Source organism: Mytilus galloprovincialis, chromosome 6, assembly GCF_965363235.1.
Source record: "Mytilus galloprovincialis chromosome 6, xbMytGall1.hap1.1, whole genome shotgun sequence".
Classification (NCBI taxonomy): Eukaryota; Metazoa; Mollusca; class Bivalvia; order Mytilida; family Mytilidae; genus Mytilus; species Mytilus galloprovincialis.
The window spans coordinates 28,311,449-28,333,894 of record NC_134843.1 but is presented as its reverse complement, the minus strand read 5'-3'; the positions used below and the strand labels follow the sequence as shown (position 1 = coordinate 28,333,894).

Sequence of the window (22,446 nt, the reverse complement as noted above, 5' to 3'; positions counted from 1 at the left end):
CTGTAACAAAAATGGTACTGTGGCCTATAGACATCGTGCCATAGTCAATCTATCACAGTCAGATGATTTATCCTGTAACAAAATGGTACTGTGACCTATAGACGTGGTGTCAGAGTCAATCTATCACTGTCAGTTGATTTATCCCGTAATAATAATGATACTGTGACCTATAGACATGGTGTCAGAGTCAATCTATCACAGTCAGATGATTTATCCTGTAACAATAATGATACTGTGACCTATAGACATAGTGTCAGAATCAATCTATCACAGTCAGATGATTTATCCTGTAACAATAAGGATAATGTGACCTATAGACATAGTGTCAGAATCAATCTATCACAGTCAGATGATTTATCCTGTAACAATAAGGATACTGTGACCTATAGACATAGTGTCAGAGTCAATCTATAACAGTCAGATGATTTATCCTGTAACAAAAATGGTACTGTGGCCTATAGACATCGTGCCATAGTCAATCTATCACAGTCAGATGATTTATCCTGTAACAAAATGGTACTGTGACCTATAGACGTGGTGTCAGAGTCAATCTATCACTGTCAGTTGATTTATCCCGTAATAATAATGATACTGTGACCTATAGACATAGTATCAGAATCCATTTATCACAGTCAGATGATTTACCCTGTAACAATAAGGATACTGTGACCTATAGACATAGTGTCAGAGTCAATCTATCACAGTCAGATGATTTATCTTGTAACAATAAGATACTTTAACCTATAGACATAGTGTCAGAAACCATCTATCACAGTCCGATGATTTATCCTGTAACAATAATGATACCTTGACCAATAAAAATGGTGGCAGAGTAAATCTATCACAGTCAGATGATTTATCTTGTACCAATAATGGTACTTTGGCCAATATACATAGTGTCAGAGTCAATCTATCACAGTCAGATGATTTATCCTGTAGCAATAATGATACTGTCACCTATAGACATACTGTCAGAGTCAATCTAATACAGTCAAATGGGGCAATATGCGCAATTGTTTCTCCATAGGCCGTAATGGTAACGTTTTCTTCTGTTGCTCAGCCCATATCGTAAACTTGTATATGTATGATGGCTTGTTTCGAAGCTGAGACATTTTTACATATGTGGTTAAATTTTCGGGGTACGAAGTGTGATTCATTTTTCCGTAATTTAGCAAACCCCGAGAATCCTTTTGCGATGTGGCTCCTCATGGTAAAAAATCCCATTTTTAACACAATAAGTTCTTTGAAATTTTAATACTTTGAACACATTTAATAGCTCCATGGTTTTTACACATTTATTCTGTGTTCCCCTACTTTCTAAATTAACACTAATGGTTCAGCTCAGTCATTTGTTTATCATAGAAATGTGTCAAATATCACTACACAGAGATTTTTTGTTTACACGTGACTTTTGTGTTCCTCATTTCAAGGCGCATTAGGGGTATTGTCCCATATTGAAATCCATAGTTCTGATTTTTCCAAATATTTTTAGGTGATCTTCATCGGTATGACATTCTGAATAAATCTGTGTATTTTTGTCCATTTCTGAAAAAAAATAAAGTCGTTTCAGCACTATATGGCAATGACACTTTTATCGCTATATTCATTTATTTTTAATACAACGTGTATGTATAATTAATTTCTTCCAGTATACCTTTACTAGTCAAAACAAGGACAAAACTTCTGATGATAACCTTAAATTACAATATACAGACCCTGTTAAAGCATTCCATAACATTTTCCTGTGTCTTAAAGTGCATTTTGACAGAGAAATTATGCAAAAATGTAGATTTCATAAAAAAAAACCCACCAAAATAACTATTCTTACCAGTAGACATCTGGTATATAATACTATGAAAACCCCTCAAAACTACTGGGAAAGTCATTCTTATTATGTAATTAGAGTGCAATGAAGTGCAAATTTTCAAAACTTGTCCATTCACATAATTCTATTTGAGAAAAAAAGGCTTTCTACATGTATTTTAGTGAAAATCCTTTCTCAGTGAGAAATCCACATGAGGTATTATAGGAAACATTGTGACATCACACGTATTATGGCGTCATTAAATAACGACAGATCAAAATAGTGCTAAATAGAGTTTGCAGTGTTACATGAGAATCAGTTGCCGCAAGATTTAACTCGAAATGTTGAGTCGAAAAGATCAGTAACCAAGCCTTTTCATTTAATAGCAAGACCATAGCAACAGTTTTCATATAAGCATATTTATAACATACCAACTGTAATTTCATTTGCACAAATACCATAAATAAATAATTTAGAGCTTACCTAATAAATCAAAATGCTTACCAGTTATTCAGGACTTTTTAAAACCTTTTGTTTGCCATCTCATGTTTAATAGTAATGATATGTCTGGAACTGAAATAAGACAAATTTTTTTACTCAGGCTGTGTTATCATTTAATTTAAGTACATAAGTATTATCGAGAGAGAAAAATCTAATTCTTGAAAGTTTTATCACAAAGAAAGAAAAATGCCTCTCCCTTGTGGCTTAGCCACCTTCATTTAAACTGTTTATATTAGAAGCAATGGGTAGTAGCTAACTAGCTTAATACATGTAGTTGAATAGCAATGTTGTTTTCAAGAGGATTGGCCCTCCCCCTTTTTCACTGAGAAATGACAATATCTTGTGTTTGCTCGTGTGCATTAACAATAGTAATACATGATTTTCTTAATACATGTACAAGGTCTTTTTCTGTTTATTTGCATATGATATCTACTGACCAGGGTCAAATCATTGTATAAAAGCATGTGATGATGTATCTCACTTTACTCGTGTGAAGTGTGTTATCTCCCTTGATTATCAGCTATTCCTGCAGACCAGAGTGATAATTACATAACAAAGACTATATTGTGTCATGTTTACTTACAATTAATTCATATTACATGTAAGTTTTCCTGCCTTTTTCAATTGAATAAACAATTCCTTTCGGATCTCTCGGGGTAAACAAAGTTATGATTGTGCCTAAAAAAAGTGTTCAGCCCCGTGCCAGTAACGATTTTAAAAGCGAAAAATTCATTGAATTTTTGCTGTTCTTTATCAATAATATTTATCTTAAATCATTTATGATAACTAGTTATAAATAAAAAACTACTAACCATCATTTTCACAATTTTCTGTGGTGTACAAGGTGAAATTATCTTAAGATATCTCTGGATCTTGTCTTAGAAGATGGGGCAATATGCGCAATTGTTTCTCCATAGGCCGTAATGGTAACGTTTTCTTCTGTTGCTCAGCCCATATCGTAAACTTGTATATGTATGATGGCTTGTTTCGAAGCTGAGACATTTTTACATATGTGGTTAAATTTTCGGGGTACGAAGTGTGATTCATTTTTCCGTAATTTAGCAAACCCCGAGAATCCTTTTGCGATGTGGCTCCTCATGGTAAAAAATCCCATTTTTAACACAATAAGTTCTTTGAAATTTTAATACTTTGAACACATTTAATAGCTCCATGGTTTTTACACATTTATTCTGTGTTCCCCTACTTTCTAAATTAACACTAATGGTTCAGCTCAGTCATTTGTTTATCATAGAAATGTGTCAAATATCACTACACAGAGATTTTTTGTTTACACGTGACTTTTGTGTTCCTCATTTCAAGGCGCATTAGGGGTATTGTCCCAAATGATTTATCCTGTATTAATAATGATACTGTGACCTAAAGACATAGTATCAGAATCAATTTATCACAGTCAGATGATTTACCCTGTAACAATAAGGATACTGTGACCTATAGACATAGTGTCAGAGTCAATCTATAACAGTCAGATGATTTATCTTGTAACAATAAGATACTTTGACCTATAGACATAGTGTCAGAAACCATCTATCACAGTCTGGTGATTTATTCTGTAGCAATAATGCTACTGTCGCCTATAGACATAGTGTCACGGTCAATTTATCACAGTCAGATGATTTATCCCGTATTAATAATGATACTGTGACTTATAAACATGGAGTAAGAGTCAATCTATCACAGTCAGATGATTTATCCCGTAACAATAATGATACTGTGACATATAGACATGGTGTCAGAATCAATCTATCACCGTCAGATTATTTATCCTGTAACAATAATGATACTGTGACCTATAGACATAGTGTCAGAATCAATCTATCACAGTCAGATGATTTATCCTGTAACAATAAGGATACTGTGACCTATAGACATAGTGTCAGAATCAATCTATCACAGTCAGATGATTTATCCTGTAACAATAAGGATACTGTGACCTATAGACATAGTGTCAGAGTCAATCTATAACAGTCAGATGATTTATCCTGTAACAAAAATGGTACTGTGGCCTATAGACATCGTGCCATAGTCAATCTATCACAGTCAGATGATTTATCCTGTAACAAAATGGTACTGTGACCTATAGACGTGGTGTCAGAGTCAATCTATCACTGTCAGTTGATTTATCCCGTAATAATAATGATACTGTGACCTATAGACATGGTGTCAGAGTCAATCTATCACAGTCAGATGATTTATCCTGTAACAATAATGATACCTTGACCAAAAGAAAAGGCGTCAGAGTAAATATATCACAGTCAGATGATTTATCCTGTACCACTAGTGGTATTGTGGCCAATAGACATAGTGTCAGAGTCAATCTATCACAGTCAGATGATATATCCTGTAACAATAATGATACAGTGACCTATAGACATGGCGTCAGAGTCAATCTATCACAATCATATGATTTATCCTGTAACAATAATGATACTGTCACCTATAGACATGATGTCAGAGACAATCCATCACAGTCAGATGATTTATCCTGTAACAATAATGATACTGTGACCTATAGACATAGTGTCAGAATCAATCTATCAGAGTCCGATGATTTATCCTGTAACAATAATGATACCTTGACCAATAAAAATGGTGGCAGAGTAAATCTATCACAGTCAGATGATTTATCTTGTACCAATAATGGTACTTTGGCCAATATACATAGTGTCAGAGTCAATCTATCACAGTCAGATGATTTATCCTGTAGCAATAATGATACTGTGACCTATAGACATACTGTCAGAGTCAATCTAATACAGTCAAATGATTTATCCTGTATTAATAATGATACTGTGACCTAAAGACATAGTATCAGAATCAATTTATCACAGTCAGATGATTTACCCTGTAACAATAAGGATACTGTGACCTATAGACATAGTGTCAGAGTCAATCTATAACAGTCAGATGATTTATCTTGTAACAATAAGATACTTTGACCTATAGACATAGTGTCAGAAACCATCTATCACAGTCTGGTGATTTATCCTGTAGCAATAATGCTACTGTCGCCTATAGACATAGTGTCACAGTCAATTTATCACAGTCAGATGATTTATCCCGTATTAATAATGATACTGTGACCTATAAACATGGAGTAAGAGTCAATCTATCACAGTCAGATGATTTATCCCGTAACAATAATGATACTGTGACATATAGACATGGTGTCAGAATCAATCTATCACCGTCAGATTATTTATCCTGTAACAATAATGATACTTTGACCAATAGAAATGGTGTCAAAGTAAATCTATCACATTCAGATGATTTATCTTGTACCAATAATGGTAGTTTGGCCAATATACATAGTGTCAGAGTCAATCTATCACAGTCAGATGATTTATCCTGTAACAATAATGATACTGTGACCTATAGACATAGTGTCAGAATCAATCTATCACAGTCAGATGATTTATCCTGTAACAATAAGGATACTGTGACCTATAGACATAGTGTCAGAATCAATCTATCACAGTCAGATGATTTATCCTGTAACAATAAGGATACTGTGACCTATAGACATAGTGTCAGAGTCAATCTATAACAGTCAGATGATTTATCCTGTAACAAAAATGGTACTGTGGCCTATAGACATCGTGCCATAGTCAATCTATCACAGTCAGATGATTTATCCTGTAACAAAATGGTACTGTGACCTATAGACGTGGTGTCAGAGTCAATCTATCACTGTCAGTTGATTTATCCCGTAATAATAATGATACTGTGACCTATAGACATGGTGTCAGAGTCAATCTATCACAGTCACATTATTTATCCCGTAACAATAACAATACTGTGACCTATAGACATGGTGTCAGAGTCTGACACAGTCAGATGATTTATCCTGTAACAATAATGATACCTTGACCAATAGAAATGGCCTCAGAGTAAATCTGTCACAGTCAGATGATTTATCCTGTACCACTAGTGATACTGTGGCCAATAGACATAGTGTCAGAGTCAATCCTTCACAGTCAGATGATTTATCCTGTAACAATAATGATTCTGTTACCTATAGACATGATGTCAGAGTCAATATATTACAGTCAGATGATTTATCCTGTAACAATAATGATACTGTGACCTATAGACATAGTGTCAGAATCAATCTATCACAGTCAGATGATTTATCTTGTAACAATAATGATACTGTGACCTATAGACATAGTGTCAGAGTCAATCTATCACAGTCCGATGATTTATCCTATAACAATAATGATACTGTGACCTATATACATGGTGTCAGAGTCAATCTATCACAGTCAGATGATTTATCCTGTAACAATAATGATACCTTAACCAAAAGAAATGGCGTCAGAGTAAATCTATCACAGTCAGATGATTTATCCTGTACCACTAGTGGTACTGTGGCCAATAGACATAGTGTCAGAGTCAATATATCACAGTCAGATGATATATCCTGTAACAATAATGATCCTGTGACCTATAAACATGGTGTCAGAGTCAATCTATCACAGTCAGATGATTTATCCTGTAACAATAATGATACCTTGACCAAAAGAAAAGGCGTCAGAGTAAATATATCACAGTCAGATGATTTATCCTGTACCACTAGTGGTATTGTGGCCAATAGACATAGTGTCAGAGTCAATCTATCACAGTCAGATGATATGTCCTGTAACAATAATGATACTGTGACCTATAGACATGGCGTCAGAGTCAATCTATCACAATCATATGATTTATCCTGTAACAATAATGATACTGTCACCTATAGACATGATGTCAGAGACAATCCATCACAGTCAGATGATTTATCCTGTAACAATAATGATACTGTGACCTATAGACATAGTGTCAGAATCAATCTATCAGAGTCCGATGATTTATCCTGTAACAATAATGATACCTTGACCAATAAAAATGGTGGCAGAGTAAATCTATCACAGTCAGATGATTTATCTTGTACCAATAATGGTACTTTGGCCAATATACATAGTGTCAGAGTCAATCTATCACAGTCAGATGATTTATCCTGTAGCAATAATGATACTGTGACCTATAGACATACTGTCAGAGTCAATCTAATACAGTCAAATGATTTATCCTGTATTAATAATGATACTGTGACCTAAAGACATAGTATCAGAATCAATTTATCACAGTCAGATGATTTACCCTGTAACAATAAGGATACTGTGACCTATAGACATAGTGTCAGAGTCAATCTATAACAGTCAGATGATTTATCTTGTAACAATAAGATACTTTGACCTATAGACATAGTGTCAGAAACCATCTATCACAGTCTGGTGATTTATCCTGTAGCAATAATGCTACTGTCGCCTATAGACATAGTGTCACAGTCAATTTATCACAGTCAGATGATTTATCCCGTATTAATAATGATACTGTGACCTATAAACATGGAGTAAGAGTCAATCTATCACAGTCAGATGATTTATCCCGTAACAATAATGATACTGTGACATATAGACATGGTGTCAGAATCAATCTATCACCGTCAGATTATTTATCCTGTAACAATAATGATACTTTGACCAATAGAAATGGAGTCAAAGTAAATCTATCACATTCAGATGATTTATCTTGTACCAATAATGGTAGTTTGGCCAATATACATAGTGTCAGAGTCAATCTATCACAGTCAGATGATTTATCCTGTAACAATAATGATACTGTGACCTATAGACATAATGTCAGAATCAATCTATCACAGTCAGATGATTTATCCTGTAACAATAAGGATACTGTGACCTATAGACATAGTGTCAGAATCAATTTATCACAGTCAGATGATTTATCCTGTAACAATAAGGATACTGTGACCTATAGACATAGTGTCAGAGTCAATCTATAACAGTCAGATGATTTATCCTGTAACAAAAATGGTACTGTGGCCTATAGACATCGTGCCATAGTCAATCTATCACAGTCAGATGATTTATCCTGTAACAAAATGGTACTGTGACCTATAGACGTGGTGTCAGAGTCAATCTATCACTGTCAGTTGATTTATCCCGTAATAATAATGATACTGTGACCTATAGACATGGTGTCAGAGTCAATCTATCACAGTCAGATGATTTATCCCGTAACAATAACAATACTGTGACCTATAGACATGGTGTCAGAGTCAATCTATAACAGTCAGATGATTTATCCTGTAACAATAATGATACCTTGACCAATAGAAATGGCGTCAGAGTAAATCTGTCACAGTCAGATGATTTATCCTGTACCACTAGTGATACTGTGGCCAATAGACATAGTGTCAGAGTCAATCCATCACAGTCAGATGATTTATCCTGTAACAATAATGATTCTGTTACCTATAGACATGATGTCAGAGTCAATATATTACAGTCAGATGATTTATCCTGTAACAATATTGATACTGTGACCTATAGACATAGTGTCAGAATCAATCTATCACAGTCAGATGATTTATCTTGTAACAATAATGATACTGTGACCTATAGACATAGTGTCAGAGTCAATCTATCACAGTCCGATGATTTATCCTATAACAATAATGATACTGTGACATATAGACATGGTGTCAGAATCAATCTATCACCGTCAGATTATTTATCCTGTAACAATAATGATACTTTGACCAATAGAAATGGAGTCAAAGTAAATCTATCACATTCAGATGATTTATCTTGTACCAATAATGGTAGTTTGGCCAATATACATAGTGTCAGAGTCAATCTATCACAGTCAGATGATTTATCCTGTAACAATAATGATACTGTGACCTATAGACATAGTGTCAGAATCAATCTATCACAGTCAGATGATTTATCCTGTAACAATAAGGATACTGTGACCTATAGACATAGTGTCAGAATCAATCTATCACAGTCAGATGATTTATCCTGTAACAATAAGGATACTGTGACCTATAGACATAGTGTCAGAGTCAATCTATAACAGTCAGATGATTTATCCTGTAACAAAAATGGTACTGTGGCCTATAGACATCGTGCCATAGTCAATCTATCACAGTCAGATGATTTATCCTGTAACAAAATGGTACTGTGACCTATAGACGTGGTGTCAGAGTCAATCTATCACTGTCAGTTGATTTATCCCGTAATAATAATGATACTGTGACCTATAGACATGGTGTCAGAGTCAATCTATCACAGTCACATTATTTATCCCGTAACAATAACAATACTGTGACCTATAGACATGGTGTCAGAGTCAATCTATAACAGTCAGATGATTTATCCTGTAACAATAATGATACCTTGACCAATAGAAATGGCGTCAGAGTAAATCTGTCACAGTCAGATGATTTATCCTGTACCACTAGTGATACTGTGGCCAATAGACATAGTGTCAGAGTCAATCCATCACAGTCAGATGATTTATCCTGTAACAATAATGATTCTGTTACCTATAGACATGATGTCAGAGTCAATATATTACAGTCAGATGATTTATCCTGTAACAATATTGATACTGTGACCTATAGACATAGTGTCAGAATCAATCTATCACAGTCAGATGATTTATCTTGTAACAATAATGATACTGTGACCTATAGACATAGTGTCAGAGTCAATCTATCACAGTCCGATGATTTATCCTATAACAATAATGATACTGTGACCTATATACATGGTGTCAGAGTCAATCTATCACTGTCAGATGATTTATCCTGTAACAATAATGATACCTTAACCAAAAGAAATGGCGTCAGAGTAAATCTATCACAGTCAGATGATTTATCCTGTACCACTAGTGGTACTGTGGCCAATAGACATAGTGTCAGAGTCAATATATCACAGTCAGATGATATATCCTGTAACAATAATGATCCTGTGACCTATAAACATGGTGTCAGAGTCAATCTATCACAGTCAGATGATTTATCCTGTAACAATAATGATACCTTGACCAAAAGAAAAGGCGTCAGAGTAAATATATCACAGTCAGATGATTTATCCTCTACCACTAGTGGTATTGTGGCCAATAGACATAGTGTCAGAGTCAATCTATCACAGTCAGATGATATATCCTGTAACAATAATGATACTGTGACCTATATACATGGCGTCAGAGTCAATCTATCACAATCATATGATTTATCCTGTAACAATAATGATACTGTTACCTATAGACATGATGTCACAGACAATCCATCACAGTCAGATGATTTATCCTGTAACAATAATGATACTGTGACCTATAGACATAGTGTCAGAATCAATCTATCAGAGTCCGATGATTTATCCTGTAACAATAATGATACCTTGACCAATAAAAATGGTGGCAGAGTAAATCTATCACAGTCAGATGATTTATCTTGTACCAATAATGGTACTTTGGCCAATATACATAGTGTCAGAGTCAATCTATCACAGCCAGATGATTTATCCTGTAGCAATAATGATACTGTGACCTATAGACATACTGTCAGAGTCATTCTAATACAGTCAAATGATTTATCCTGTATTAATAATGATACTGTGACCTAAAGACATAGTATCAGAATCAATTTATCACAGTCAGATGATTTACCCTGTAACAATAAGGATACTGTGACCTATAGACATAGTGTCAGAGTCAATCTATAACAGTCAGATGGTTTATCTTGTAACAATAAGATACTTTGACCTATAGACATAGTGTCAGAAACCATCTATCACAGTCTAGTGATTTATCCTGTAGCAATAATGCTACTGTCGCCTATAGACATAGTGTCACAGTCAATTTATCACAGTCAGATGATTTATCCCGTATTAATAATGATACTGTGACCTATAAACATGGAGTAAGAGTCAATCTATCACAGTCAGATGATTTATCCCGTAACAATAATGATACTGTGACATATAGACATGGTGTCAGAATCAATCTATCACCGTCAGATTATTTATCCTGTAACAATAATGATACTTTGACCAATAGAAATGGAGTCAAAGTAAATCTATCACATTCAGATGATTTATCTTGTACCAATAATGGTAGTTTGGCCAATATACATAGTGTCAGAATCAATCTATCACAGTCAGATGATTTATCCTGTAACAATAATGATACTGTGACCTATAGACATAGTGTCAGAATCAATCTATCACAGTCAGATGATTTATCCTGTAACAATAAGGATACTGTGACCTATAGACATAGTGTCAGAATCAATCTATCACAGTCAGATGATTTATCCTGTAACAATAAGGATACTGTGACCTATAGACATAGTGTCAGAGTCAATCTATAACAGTCAGATGATTTATCCTGTAACAAAAATGGTACTGTGGCCTATAGACATCGTGCCATAGTCAATCTATCACAGTCAGATGATTTATCCTGTAACAAAATGGTACTGTGACCTATAGACGTGGTGTCAGAGTCAATCTATCACTGTCAGTTGATTTATCCCGTAATAATAATGATACTGTGACCTATAGACATAGTATCAGAATCAAATTATCACAGTCAGATGATTTACCCTGTAACAATAAGGATACTGTGACCTATAGACATAGTGTCAGAAACCATCTATCACAGTCCGATGATTTATCCTGTAACAATAATGATATCTTGACCAATAAAAATGGTGGCAGAGTAAATCTATCACAGTCAGATGATTTATCTTGTACCAATAATGGTACTTTGGCCAATATACATAGTGTCAGAGTCAATCTATCACAGTCAGATGATTTATCCTGTAGCAATAATGATACTGTGACCTATAGACATACTGTCAGAGTCAATCTAATACAGTCAAATGATTTTTCCTGTATTAATAATGATACTGTGACCTAAAGACATAGTATCAGAATCAATTTATCACAGTCAGATGATTTACCCTGTAACAATAAGGATACTGTGACCTATAGACATAGTGTCAGAGTCAATCTATAACAGTCAGATGATTTATCTTGTAACAATAAGATACTTTGACCTATAGACATAGTGTCAGAAACCATCTATCACAGTCTGGTGATTTATTCTGTAGCAATAATGCTACTGTCGCCTATAGACATAGTGTCACAGTCAATTTATCACAGTCAGATGATTTATCCCGTATTAATAATGATACTGTGACCTATAAACATGGAGTAAGAGTCAATCTATCACAGTCAGATGATTTATCCCGTAACAATAATGATACTGTGACATATAGACATGGTGTCAGAATCAATCTATCACCGTCAGATTATTTATCCTGTAACAATAATGATACTTTGACCAATAGAAATGGTGTCAAAGTAAATCTATCACATTCAGATGATTTATCTTGTACCAATAATGGTAGTTTGGCTAATATACATAGTGTCAGAGTCAATCTATCACAGTCAGATGATTTATCCTGTAACAATAATGATACTGTGACCTATAGACATAGTGTCAGAATCAATCTATCACAGTCAGATGATTTATCCTGTAACAATAAGGATACTGTGGCCTATAGACATCGTGCCATAGTCAATCTATCACAGTCAGATGATTTATCCTGTAACAATAAGGATACTGTGACCTATAGACGTGGTGTCAGAGTCAATCTATCACTGTCAGTTGATTTATCCCGTAATAATAATGATACTGTGACCTATAGACATGGTGTCAGAGTCAATCTATCACAGTCAGATGATTTATCCTGTAACAATAATGATACCTTGACCAAAAGAAAAGGCGTCAGAGTAAATATATCACAGTCAGATGATTTATCCTGTACCACTAGTGGTATTGTGGCCAATAGACATAGTGTCAGAGTCAATCTATCACAGTCAGATGATATATCCTGTAACAATAATGATACTGTGACCTATAGACATGGCGTCAGAGTCAATCTATCACAATCATATGATTTATCCTGTAACAATAATGATACTGTCACCTATAGACATGATGTCAGAGACAATCCATCACAGTCAGATGATTTATCCTGTAACAATAATGATACTGTGACCTATAGACATAGTGTCAGAATCAATCTATCAGAGTCCGATGATTTATCCTGTAACAATAATGATACCTTGACCAATAAAAATGGTGGCAGAGTAAATCTATCACAGTCAGATGATTTATCTTGTACCAATAATGGTACTTTGGCCAATATACATAGTGTCAGAGTCAATCTATCACAGTCAGATGATTTATCCTGTAGCAATAATGATACTGTGACCTATAGACATACTGTCAGAGTCAATCTAATACAGTCAAATGATTTATCCTGTATTAATAATGATACTGTGACATAAAGACATAGTATCAGAATCAATTTATCACAGTCAGATGATTTACCCTGTAACAATAAGGATACTGTGACCTATAGACATAGTGTCAGAGTCAATCTATAACAGTCAGATGATTTATCTTGTAACAATAAGATACTTTGACCTATAGACATAGTGTCAGAAACCATCTATCACAGTCTGGTGATTTATCCTGTAGCAATAATGCTACAGTCGCCTATAGACATAGTGTCACAGTCAGATGATTTATCCCGTATTAATAATGATACTGTGACCTATAAACATGGAGTAAGAGTCAATCTATCACAGTCAGATGATTTATCCCGTAACAATAATGATACTGTGACATATAGACATGGTGTCAGAATCAATCTATCACCGTCAGATTATTTATCCTGTAACAATAATGATACTTTGACCAATAGAAATGGAGTCAAAGTAAATCTATCACATTCAGATGATTTATCTTGTACCAATAATGGTAGTTTGGCCAATATACATAGTGTCAGAGTCAATCTATCACAGTCAGATGATTTATCCTGTAACAATAATGATACTGTGACCTATAGACATAGTGTCAGAATCAATCTATCAGTCAGATGATTTATCCTGTAACAATAAGGATACTGTGACCTATAGACATAGTGTCAGAATCAATCTATCACAGATGATTTATCCTGTAACAATAAGGATACTGTGACCTATAGACATAGTGTCAGAGTCAATCTTTAACAGTCAGATGATTTATCCTGTAACAAAAATGGTACTGTGGCCTATAGACATCGTGCCATAGTCAATCTATCACAGTCAGATGATTTATCCTGTAACAAAATGGTACTGTGACCTATAGACGTGGTGTCAGAGTCAATCTATCACTGTCAGTTGATTTATCCCGTAATAATAATGATACTGTGACCTATATACATGGTGTCAGAGTCAATCTATCACAGTCACATTATTTATCCCGTAACAATAACAATACTGTGACCTATAGACATGGTGTCAGAGTCTATCACAGTCAGATGATTTATCCTGTAACAATAATGATACCTTGACCAATAGAAATGGCGTAAGAGTAAATCTGTCACAGTCAGATAATTTATCCTGTACCACTAGTGATACTGTGGCCAATAGACATAGTGTCAGAGTCAATCCATCACAGTCAGATGATTTATCCTGTAATAATAATGATACTGTGACCTATAGACATGGTGTCAGAGTCAATCTATCACAGTCAGATGATTTATCCTGTAACAATAATGATACCTTGACCAAAAGAAAAGGCGTCAGAGTAAATATATCACAGTCAGATGATTTATCCTGTACCACTAGTGGTATTGTGGCCAATAGACATAGTGTCAGAGTCAATCTATCACAGTCAGATGATATATCCTGTAACATTAATGATACTGTGACCTATAGACATGGCGTCAGAGTCAGTCTATCACAATCATATGATTTATCCTGTAACAATAATGATACTGTCACCTATAGACATGATGTCAGAGACAATCCATCACAGTCAGATGATTTATCCTGTAACAATAATGATACTGTGACCTATAGACATAGTGTCAGAATCAATCTTTCAGAGTCCGATGATTTATCCTGTAACAATAATGATACCTTGACCAATAAAAATGGTGGCAGAGTAAATCTATCACAGTCAGATGATTTTTCTTGTACCAATAATGGTACTTTGTCCAATATACATAGTGTCAGAGTCAATCTATCACAGTCAGATGATTTATCCTGTAGCAATAATGATACTGTGACCTATAGACATACTGTCAGAGTCAATCTAATACAGTCAAATGATTTATCCTGTATTAATAATGATACTGTGACCTAAAGACATAGTATCAGAATCAATTTATCACAGTCAGATGATTTACCCTGTAACAATAAGGATACTGTGACCTATAGACATAGTGTCAGAGTCAATCTATAACAGTCAGATGATTTATCTTGTAACAATAAGATACTTTGACCTATAGACATAGTGTCAGAAACCATCTATCACAGTCTGGTGATTTATCCTGTAGCAATAATGCTACTGTCGCCTATAGACATAGTGTCACAGTCAATTTATCACAGTCAGATGATTTATCCCGTATTAATAATGATACTGTGACCTATAAACATGGAGTAAGAGTCAATCTATCACAGTCAGATGATTTATCCCGTAACAATAATGATACTGTGACATATAGACATGGTGTCAGAATCAATCTATCACCGTCAGATTATTTATCCTGTAACAATAATGATACTTTGACCAATAGAAATGGAGTCAAAGTAAATCTATCACATTCAGATGATTTATCTTGTACCAATAATGGTAGTTTGGCCAATATACATAGTGTCAGAGTCAATCTATCACAGTCAGATGATTTATCCTGTAACAATAATGATACTGTGACCTATAGACATCGTGTCAGAATCAATCTATCACAGTCAGATGATTTATCCTGTAACAATAAGGATACTGTGACCTATAGACATAGTGTCAGAATCAATCTATCACAGTCAGATGATTTATCCTGTAACAATAAGGATACTGTGACCTATAGACATAGTGTCAGAGTCAATCTATAACAGTCAGATGATTTATCCTGTAACAAAAATGGTACTGTGGCCTATAGACATCGTGCCATAGTCAATCTATCACAGTCAGATGATTTATCCTGTAACAAAATGGTACTGTGACCTATAGACGTGGTGTCAGAGTCAATCTATCACTGTCAGTTGATTTATCCCGTAATAATAATGATACTGTGACCTATAGACATGGTGTCAGAGTCAATCTATCACAGTCAGATGATTTATCCCGTAACAATAACAATACTGTGACCTATAGACATGGTGTCAGAGTCAATCTATAACAGTCAGATGATTTATCCTGTAACAATAATGATACTGTGACATATAGACATGGTGTCAGAATCAATCTATCACCGTCAGATTATTTATCCTGTAACAATAATGATACTTTGACCAATAGAAATGGTGTCAAAGTAAATCTATCACATTCAGATGATTTATCCTGTAACAATAATGATACTGTGACCTATAGACATAGTGTCAGAATCAATCTATCAGTCAGATGATTTATCCTGTAACAATAAGGATACTGTGACCTATAGACATAGTGTCAGAATCAATCTATCACAGTCAGATGATTTATCCTGTAACAATAAGGATACTGTGACCTATAGACATAGTGTCAGAGTCAATCTATAACAGTCAGATGATTTATCCTGTAACAAAAATGGTACTGTGGCCTATAGACATCGTGCCATAGTCAATCTATCACAGTCAGATGATTTATCCTGTAACAAAATGGTACAGTGACCTATAGACGTGGTGTCAGAGTCAATCTATCACTGTCAGTTGATTTATCCCGTAATAATAATGATACTGTGACCTATAGACATGGTGTCAGAGTCAATCTATCACAGTCACATTATTTATCCCGTAACAATAACAATACTGTGACCTATAGACATGGTGTCAGAGTCTATCACAGTCAGATGATTTATCCTGTAACAATAATGATACCTTGACCAATAGAAATGGCGTCAGAGTAAATCTGTCACAGTCAGATGATTTATCCTGTACCACTAGTGATACTGTGGCCAATAGACATAGTGTCAGAGTCAATCCATCACAGTCAGATGATTTATCCTGTAACAATAATGATTCTGTTACCTATAGACATGATGTCAGAGTCAATATATTACAGTCAGATGATTTATCCTGTAACAATAATGATACTGTGACCTATAGACATAGTGTCAGAATCAATCTATCACAGTCAGATGATTTATCTTGTAACAATAATGATACTGTGACCTATAGACATAGTGTCAGAGTCAATCTATCACAGTCCGATGATTTATCCTATAACAATAATGATACTGTGACCTATATACATGGTGTCAGAGTCAATCTATCACAGTCAGATGATTTATCCTGTAACAATAATGATACCTTAACCAAAAGAAATGGCGTCAGAGTAAATCTATCACAGTCAGATGATTTATCCTGTACCACTAGTGGTACTGTGGCCAATAGACATAGTGTCAGAGTCAATATATCACGGTCAGATGATATATCCTGTAACAATAATGATCCTGTGACCTATAAACATGGTGTCAGAGTTAATCTATCACAGTCAGATGATTTATCTTGTAAGAATAATGATATTGTCACCTATAGACATGATGACAGAGACAATCTATCACAGTCAGATGATTTATCCTATAACAATAATAATACTGTGACCAATATAAATGGTGTCAGAGTCAATCTATCACAGTCAGATGATTTATCCCGTAATAATAACGATACTGCGACCTATAGACATGGTGTCAGAGTCAATATATCACAGTCAGATTATTTATCCCGTAACAATAATGATACTGTGATCTATAGACATGGTGTTAGAGTCAATCTATCACAGTCAGATGATTTATCCTTTAACAATAATGATACCTTGACCAATAGAAATGGCGTCACAGTAAATCTATCACAGTCAGATGATTTATCCTGTACCACTAGTGGTACTGTGGCCAACAGACATAGTGTCAGAGTCAATCTATCGCAGTCAGATGATTTATCCTGTAACAATAATGATACTTTGACCTATAGACATAGTGTCAGAGTCAATCTATCACAGTCAGATGATTTATCCTGTAACAAAAATGGTACTGTGTCCTATAGACATGGTGACATAGTCAATCTATCACAGTGAGATGATTTATCCCGTAACAATAATGCTACTGTGACCTATAAACATGGTGTCAGAATCAATCTATCACAGTCCGATGATTTATTTTGTAGCAATAATGGTACTCTGGCCTATAGACATGGTGTCAGAGTCAATTTATCACAGTCAGATGATTTATCCCGTAATAATAATGATACTGTGACCTATAGACATGGTGTAAGAGTCAATCTATCACAGTCAGATGATTTATCCCGTAACAATAATGATAATGTGACCTATAGACATGGTGTCAGGGTCAATCTATCACAGTCCGATGATTTATCCTGTAACAATAATGATATCTTGACCAAAAGAAATGGCGTCAGAGTAAACATATCATAGTCAGATGATTTATCCTGTACCACCAGTGCTACTGTGGCCAATAGACATAGTGTCAGAGTCAATCTATTACAGTCAGATGATATATCCTGTTACAATAATGATACTCTGACCTATAGACATGATGTCAGAGTTAATCTATCACAGTCATATGATTTATCCCGTAACAATAATGATCCCTTGACCAATAGAAATGGTGTCAGACTAAATCTATCACAGTCAGATGATTTACCCTGTACCACTAGTGGTACTGTGGCCAATAGACATTGTGTCAGAGTCAATCTATCACAGTCAGATGATTTATTCTGTAACAATAATGATACTGTCACCTATAGACATGATGTCAGAGTCAATCTATCAAAGTCAGATGATTTATCTTATAACAATAATGATACTGTGTCCTATAGACATGGTGTCAGAGTCAATCTATCACAGTCCGATGATTTATCCTATTACAATAATGATACTGTGACCTATAGACATGGTGTTAGAGTCAATCTATCACAGTCCGATGATTTATCCTGTACCACTAGTGGTATTGTGGCCAATAGACATAGTGTCAGAGTCAATCTATCACAGTCAGATGATATATCCTGTAACATTAATGATACTGTGACCTATAGACATGGCGTCAGAGTCAATCTATCACAATCATATGATTTATCCTGTAACAATAATGATACTGTCACCTATAGACATGATGTCAGAGACAATCCATCACAGTCAGATGATTTATCCTGTAACAATAATGATACTGTGACCTATAGACATAGTGTCAGAATCAATCTTTCAGAGTCCGATGATTTATCCTGTAACAATAATGATACCTTGACCAATAAAAATGGTGGCAGAGTAAATCTATCACAGTCAGATGATTTATCTTGTACCAATAATGGTACTTTGGCCAATATACATAGTGTCAGAGTCAATCTATCACAGTCAGATGATTTATCCTGTAGCAATAATGATACTGTGACCTATAGACATACTGTCAGAGTCAATCTAATACAGTCAAATGATTTATCCTGTATTAATAATGATACTGTGACCTAAAGACATAGTATCAGAATCAATTTATCACAGTCAGATGATTTACCCTGTAACAATAAGGATACTGTGACCTATAGACATAGTGTCAGAGTCAATCTATAACAGTCAGATGATTTATCTTGTAACAATAAGATACTTTGACCTATAGACATAGTGTCAGAAACCATCTATCACAGTCTGGTGATTTATCCTGTAGCAATAATGCTACTGTCGCCTATAGACATAGTGTCACAGTCAATTTATCACAGTCAGATGATTTATCCCGTATTAATAATGATACTGTGACCTATAAACATGGAGTAAGAGTCAATCTATCACAGTCAGATGATTTATCCCGTAACAATAATGATACTGTGACATATAGACATGGTGTCAGAATCAATCTATCACCGTCAGATTATTTATCCTGTAACAATAATGATACTTTGACCAATAGAAATGGAGTCAAAGTAAATCTATCACATTCAGATGATTTATCTTGTACCAATAATGGTAGTTTGGCCAATATACATAGTGTCAGAGTCAATCTATCACAGTCAGATGATTTATCCTGTAACAATAATGATACTGTGACCTATAGACATCGTGTCAGAATCAATCTATCACAGTCAGATGATTTATCCTGTAACAATAAGGATACTGTGACCTATAGACATAGTGTCAGAATCAATCTATCACAGTCAGATGATTTATCCTGTAACAATAAGGATACTGTGACCTATAGACATAGTGTCAGAGTCAATCTATAACAGTCAGATGATTTATCCTGTAACAAAAATGGTACTGTGGCCTATAGACATCGTGCCATAGTCAATCTATCACAGTCAGATGATTTATCCTGTAACAATAATGATCCTGTGACCTATAAACATGGTGTCAGAGTTAATCTATCACAGTCAGATGATTTATCTTGTAAGAATAATGATATTGTCACCTATAGACATGATGACAGAGACAATCTATCACAGTCAGATGATTTATCCTATAACAATAATAATACTGTGACCAATATAAATGGTGTCAGAGTCAATCTATCACAGTCAGATGATTTATCCCGTAATAATAACGATACTGTGACCTATAGACATGGTGTCAGAGTCAATATATCACAGTCAGATTATTTATCCCGTAACAATAATGATACTGTGATCTATAGACATGGTGTTAGAGTCAATCTATCACAGTCAGATGATTTATCCTTTAACAATAATGATACCTTGACCAATAGAAATGGCGTCACAGTAAATCTATCACAGTCAGATGATTTATCCTGTACCACTAGTGGTACTGTGGCCAACAGACATAGTGTCAGAGTCAATCTATCGCAGTCAGATGATTTATCCTGTAACAATAATGATACTTTGACCTATAGACATAGTGTCAGAGTCAATCTATCACAGTCAGATGATTTATCCTGTAACAAAAATGGTACTGTGTCCTATAGACATGGTGACATAGTCAATCTATCACAGTGAGATGATTTATCCCGTAACAATAATGCTACTGTGACCTATAAACATGGTGTCAGAATCAATCTATCACAGTCCGATGATTTATTTTGTAGCAATAATGGTACTCTGGCCTATAGACATGGTGTCAGAGTCAATTTATCACAGTCAGATGATTTATCCCGTAATAATAATGATACTGTGACCTATAGACATGGTGTAAGAGTCAATCTATCACAGTCAGATGATTTATCCCGTAACAATAATGATAATGTGACCTATAGACATGGTGTCAGGGTCAATCTATCACAGTCCGATGATTTATCCTGTAACAATAATGATATCTTGACCAAAAGAAATGGCGTCAGAGTAAACATATCATAGTCAGATGATTTATCCTGTACCACCAGTGCTACTGTGGCCAATAGACATAGTGTCAGAGTCAATCTATTACAGTCAGATGATATATCCTGTTACAATAATGATACTCTGACCTATAGACATGATGTCAGAGTTAATCTATCACAGTCATATGATTTATCCCGTAACAATAATGATCCCTTGACCAATAGAAATGGTGTCAGACTAAATCTATCACAGTCAGATGATTTACCCTGTACCACTAGTGGTACTGTGGCCAATAGACATTGTGTCAGAGTCAATCTATCACAGTCAGATGATTTATTCTGTAACAATAATGATACTGTCACCTATAGACATGATGTCAGAGTCAATCTATCAAAGTCAGATGATTTATCTTATAACAATAATGATACTGTGTCCTATAGACATGGTGTCAGAGTCAATCTATCACAGTCCGATGATTTATCCTATTACAATAATGATACTGTGACCTATAGACATGGTGTTAGAGTCAATCTATCACAGTCCGATGATTTATCCTGTACCACTAGTGGTATTGTGGCCAATAGACATAGTGTCAGAGTCAATCTATCACAGTCAGATGATATATCCTGTAACATTAATGATACTGTGACCTATAGACATGGCGTCAGAGTCAATCTATCACAATCATATGATTTATCCTGTAACAATAATGATACTGTCACCTATAGACATGATGTCAGAGACAATCCATCACAGTCAGATGATTTATCCTGTAACAATAATGATACTGTGACCTATAGACATAGTGTCAGAATCAATCTTTCAGAGTCCGATGATTTATCCTGTAACAATAATGATACCTTGACCAATAAAAATGGTGGCAGAGTAAATCTATCACAGTCAGATGATTTATCTTGTACCAATAATGGTACTTTGGCCAATATACATAGTGTCAGAGTC

General features: G+C 34.8%; 1 long non-coding RNA gene across 1 annotated transcript; it reads right to left on the bottom strand.

The window, feature by feature from the left end:
- Positions 1–1,239: 1,239 nt before the first annotated feature.
- Positions 1,240–3,641, bottom strand: LOC143079312 (uncharacterized). Its single transcript, XR_012979378.1, has 3 exons — positions 3,118–3,641; positions 2,309–2,377; positions 1,240–1,545 (listed from the first exon to the last, which is right to left on the bottom strand). It is a non-coding gene; the product is annotated as an uncharacterized LOC143079312 (long non-coding RNA).
- Positions 3,642–22,446: the final 18,805 nt, after the last annotated feature.